A 5,956-nucleotide genomic window follows, 5' to 3' on the forward strand; every position below is an offset into this window, starting at 1 on the left:
ATGGTTGCTTCTGATAGGACCTTAAGGAGGTGCCTGAGGACTCTACGACTCTTTTGTGAATAGAAGGCAAAAATGTATGGGTTATAATAATAATAAATTCAGGAAACACCATAAGTACTGCAATACCAGGTTTGAAAAGCTGAATATAGCAAAGAAAAAATATCATCTATGACCAGAAAACTACAAAACAAAGTGAAACAGTCAATGAACTCAAGAACAGAAGGAAGAATGACAGCACAAATAGCTAGATAGAGAAGTTGCATGGCCAATTCATGCAAAAAACAGAGGATGTTGGACGTAAAAAAGACTGTGGCTGTGGCCCACAGATAGAAACCTGAAATAAGAAAGTGAATCACTAATTATAACCACACAGGAACTAGCCATTAGGATGAATTTGATAAAACCAAAGATTGATAAAACCTCAGTCAGAGAGTAAATGCAGAATCTGTTAAAAAGGAGATAAAAGTAGTAACCACCTTTTAAGTGAATGTAGAAAGCTAGCATAAAAAGAGTATAAGTTCAGGCATACATGTGCAACTGAAAGAGTGCATTAGGATGTTATCAGAGTATGTAGATTCAAAGTGACAGCAAATCAGTATGAATACAAGCTAGGGGTTATGATGGTGATACAGAATTTTATGGGATTCCCATGAAATCTAACCATACTATTGATGCAAGAAAACCCAAGATGATTATAGAGAACAAAATAAACAGTGTGAGATCATATACTTTTCAGTTCCTTATGATAACGAAGTTGATACTAAAAAAATTGAAAAAGCAAATTGAGAAATATCAGGATTTAGCCAGAGAGATGAAGAGATTAAGTAAGACTAAGACAACAACCATTCCTGTGGTAATTGGCACAACATCCAAATCGATATCTTCACTGCTAATCCACAGAAAAGTCCAGTGTGTATTCTGCAAGAATCCTAAGAAAAAGTCTTTGAGATTTTGGGACATTTGTTGTTAGCAAACTTCAAGACAACATCCCTGCAAACTAATACAGCTTGTGGGCCTGAAACTGACTGCTTCCAGCACAACCACCAGATTACAATGATTGACTCAATTGAAAGCTTTCTACTAATCTAAATTAATTAGGGCTCCATCAAAGCCAGCTTGATCCCATTCTTCTCTGTGTAAAGGTAAAGGTTCATGGATAGACCTGTTCAGGATCATGTATATTTGTGCTACCCCAACTAGGCCATTGACAAATGAGTACCAATCTCTTTGCTAACACCTTGCCCAAAATCTTAAAGTTTCTGTTTAGTAGAGTTATGGACCAAAGATTGTCTGCTGTTTCCCTTGTCAGTGTCCTTTCTCAGCAGTGTTACAACTCCCTGGCTCACAGCACTGAGAATTCTGTTCTGCTGCCTGTTGCAGTTGACGTTTGCTAAGAGATCACCAAAAAAGTTTGGCATAAACTCATAGGGCAAACCATGGAACTGTCCAATTTGCACCTTGTGCAACCATTCAGTGCCTCTTGTCTTTCAATGGTTATTACCAGCTTTTTACTGTTCCTTGTATCATTTATAAAGAGCCATGGCGACCCAATGAAGTGGCCATTAAAGTTCAGTCAAATAGTTGATCAAACTATTGCCAAAAAGCTGCACACATCTGCTCAGAAATTAGCAATACACACTTGTTCTAATCTGTTAAAGACCTGATTATAATGTAATTGTCACATCGTACCTTCACTACTTGGATCCATCAGACAGGTTTAGTCCTCTCGTGTTTTATTGCACACGATCAAGCTTTGATAATGCAGCTTTCATGTTTTGCATTGAAAAAAGGTTAAGAACCATTCACACTGTGTTCATGTCAGTAGCAATACCTTTGCTAATTGCATCTTCTGATTAACTGGCTCCTCCTACTCAAGTCTATTTTTCTCTGTCACTAGCTCTTTGAGAAACATTATTAATTATAATTTAATCACTCTCTTCTTGGTGCCCTATCACTGGTTACAGATTTGCTAATCCAGTCCCTGTAGTCATTGCAAACCAAGAAAGATGTGTTCAACTTCCAGTAATCAGGTCCCTGTCTATGGATCCTATTTAAGTCAACTGTGGAAGGTCATTAATTTGTAGTGTGTGTTTCTGACCATTTAGACTATGGACACTGTACATCATCTCTATCCTCCGATCAGACAAAACTCTATCCAGATGTGATCTAGTTGACATGTAGTGGTTATCCCATATTCACAGTGGCATGTCCAGGAAATTCAGTAGGTACCTATCAAATAGTTGGATTCTTCTGAGCAGAATTTTGAAGTTATTTTCATTCCACACAGTATGACCATACATCTGAAATCCAACCCACCACTACCATCACTAGTATGAGAGATCAGGACGATCCCAGGAAACTTTCTAGGTATCTGAAAAATATGGCTATCCTACCTTGTTAGGATTAGTCTGAAAGTACCACCTTTGCTGCCATTCACATCCAGGACCACCAACTTATTGTCCAGGTCGAATGAGATCGTACCCTTAACTAAAAATCTAAGGATTTCCTAAATAACACTGCCACTCCACCACTTGACCTCGAATGACCACAAGCTCCCTCACTGCCAACAAAAATGGATGTGAGAGCTTAAATTCCAGAGATCCTTTCTCACTGATGGCTACTACATCTGTCTACCTGAAGTCATTGAATAAGTGACCTTATTTCCAAGCTGTCCCCAGACTGTGCAACCTGATTCTGAATACAGCCATGTCCGTCAGAGAAGAAAATGGGAGAGGTTACTCACTTTGGTCCTTGAGGAGGCCAGTTGATCTGGTTCTTCTCGCTGATTAAGAAGAATGTTTTGAGAGGCCTTTGTAAAGTATTTCTACTGGGCTTTTTAGAAAAAGCCGAACATCAATGTTTATTTCTGGAGGCATGTTCACCCCTCACCACACCTTTGCCACATTCTGTCTATATAAGATGGTATGTGGATGAAATCCTCATTGTTCAGTGAGGTGATGGAATATTTCTTCGTTTCTTGTTCCATGACAAATCTGATATCTACCAGGCCAAGTTGTTTTCCACAGATAATCTACATATTTCTGTTTTTTTGTCCCGCATAGATTTTGGGTATCTTTCTACTTGTGTATGTCTGAGCAGCTCAACTTTGTGTGTCTCTATATACTTATACATCAGTAAGTTACTAAGCATCCATATTGTTCTCACTAGAGTGTCCAATAAAGAGAAACAAACTGGTAGAATCATAGGTACATTGGATAAAACGCTTAACGACATTTCTTCTGACTCTTTCACATTTTGCTGAGGTCAACTTTAATCTCTTCAGGGTTGATAAAATAAAGTACCAGCCAAGTTCTAGGGTCACTGTAATCGATTTATCCCCTGCTGCTCAAAATTGCTAGTTTTGAACCTTGCAATGAGCCAACATTTTATTCAGGAGCAATGTTGTTGTCATGGCCACTCGTATATGCCATGGAAATTGGGAAACTAGCCTTATGAGTCCTGGGTTTCCAGTGTCCAACAAAACTGTTCTCCTCTGCCATTGTTCAACCTTGTGAAATTATGTTACTTCTTGTAGATTAATGTCATGTTTTGGAATTTGTTAGGCAGCAAGCTGGTAGAATCAACCTGTCGGACAAAATGCTTAGCAGCATTTTTTTAAAGTTCTGAGTTCAAATTCCACCAAGGTCAAGTTTTCTTTGTGAAGGTGCATGATTTAATAGTTAGGATATTCAGCTCATGGTCGTAAAACCATGAGTTTGATTCCTGGCGACGCAATGTGTCCTTGAGCAAGACACTTAATTTCACATTGCTCCAGTCCACTCAGCTGGCAAAAATCAGTTGTACCTGTAATTCAAAAGGGGCCAGCCTTGTCACATTCTGTGTCATGCTGAATCTCCCAGAGAATTATGTTAAAGGGATGCATGTCTGTGGAGTACTCAGCCACTTGTACATTAATTTCAAGAACAAGCTGTTCTGCTGATCAGATCAAATGGAACCCTCGTTATTGTAACTAATGGAGAGCCAGTTTTTCTTTGGAGTTTGTAGTTTTTATAACCACCACCTTGATATAAATCTTGCAATTATTTTGACCTGACAAGGTCAAAATAATAAGAAGCTGACAGAACCATTAACACACTGAATAAAATGCTTAAAAACGTAAAAACAAAAGAAACCCCATTCAGCATTTGGACCAGTGTGCCAACAATTCTGCCAGTTTGCCACCTTAATAATAATAATGGTAATAATAATAATAATAATAATAATAATAATAATAATAATAATGATAATAATAGTAATAATAATAATAATAATAATAATAATAATTCTTTCAACTATAGGCACAAGGCCTGAAACTTTTGGGGAGGAAGCTAGTTGATTACACTGACCCCCAGGATGTAAGTGGTACTTATTTCATCGATCCTGAAAGGATGAAGGGCAAAGTTGACCTTGGCAGAATTTGAACTCAAAACATAAAGACAGACAAAATGCTGCTATGCATTTTGCCCAGCTTGTTAACGATTCTGCCAGCTTACTGCCTTTCCTTTCTACTATAGGCGCAAGGCCTGAAATTTGGGGAGGAGGGATAGTCAATTACCTCAACCTCAGTACACAACTGGTACTTATTTCATCGACCCTGAAAGGATAACAGGCAAAGTCAACCTCGGTAGAATTTGAACTCAGAATGTGAAGACATGAAATACTGCAAAGCATTTCATCCGGTGTACAAAGAATTCTGCCAGCTTGCCAACTTAATCATCATCATCATCATCATCGTTTAACGTCCGCTTTCCATGCTGGCATGGGTTGGACGATTTGACTGAGGACTGGTGAAAACCGGATGGCAACACCAGGCTCCAGTCTGATTTGGCAGAGTTTCTACAGCTGGATGCCCTTCCTAACGCCAACCACTCCGAGAGTGTAGTTTATTTATATATATATATATATATATATATATATATATCACCATCATCATCATCGTTTAACGTCCGCTTTCCATGCTAGCATGGGTTGGACGATTTGACTGAGGACTGGTGAAACCGGATGGCAACACCAGGCTCCAATCTAAATTTGGCAGAGTTTCTACAGCTGGATGCCCTTCCTAACGCCAACCACTCAGAGAGTGTAGTGGGTGCTTTTACGTGTCACCCGCACGAAAACGGCCACGCTCGAAATGGTGTCTTTTATGTGCCACCCGCACAAGCCAGTCCAGGGGCACTGGCAACGATCTCGCTCGAAAATCCTACAGGAGCCAGTCAGGCGGTACTGGCAACGGCCACGCTCAAAATGGTGCATCTCATGTGCCACCCGCACAAGAACCAGTCCAGGGGCACTGGCAACGATCTTACTTGATGATAATCCTTTCCACTATAGGCATAAGACCTGGTATTTTAAGGGAGAGGATCTAGTTGATTATATCGACCCCAGAATTCAACTGATACTTATTTTATTGACCTTGAAAAGATGAAAGGCAAAGTCAGCCTCAATGGACTTTCAGCTCAGAACATAAAAACAGACAAAATGGCACTAAACATTTTTCCCAGCATGCTAAGAATTCTGCCAGCTCACTGCCTTAGTGATAAAGGAAATAGATTCAAATTTTGGTGCAAGGCCAGCGATTTAAGGGGAGGGAATAAGTCGATTATTTCGACCCCAGTGCTCAAGTGGTACTTATTTTGTCGACCCTGTAAGGATGAAAGGCAAAGATGACCTCAGTGGAATTTGAACTCGGAATATGAAGAAGGATGAAATGCTGCTAAGCATTTTGCCAGTGCAGTAACGATTCTGCCAGCTTGTTGCCTTGATAAAGGAAATATTGATAAGAAAGCATGGCCATACTCTGAGACATACCAATTAACAAAGATATAGTGGTTAAGGATACATTGTCCAGACATTGTTACCAAGAATTATCATGATATGAAGTATCATGCATATGTCTTAAATACAGAGGGAACCCATCCAGTTATAAATATCTAGAAATGAGGATCACCAGAATGTC

This window comes from Octopus bimaculoides, chromosome 29 (assembly GCF_046866305.1).
Source record: "Octopus bimaculoides isolate indiv1 chromosome 29, ASM4686630v1, whole genome shotgun sequence".
NCBI classification, from domain to species: domain Eukaryota; kingdom Metazoa; phylum Mollusca; class Cephalopoda; order Octopoda; family Octopodidae; genus Octopus; species Octopus bimaculoides.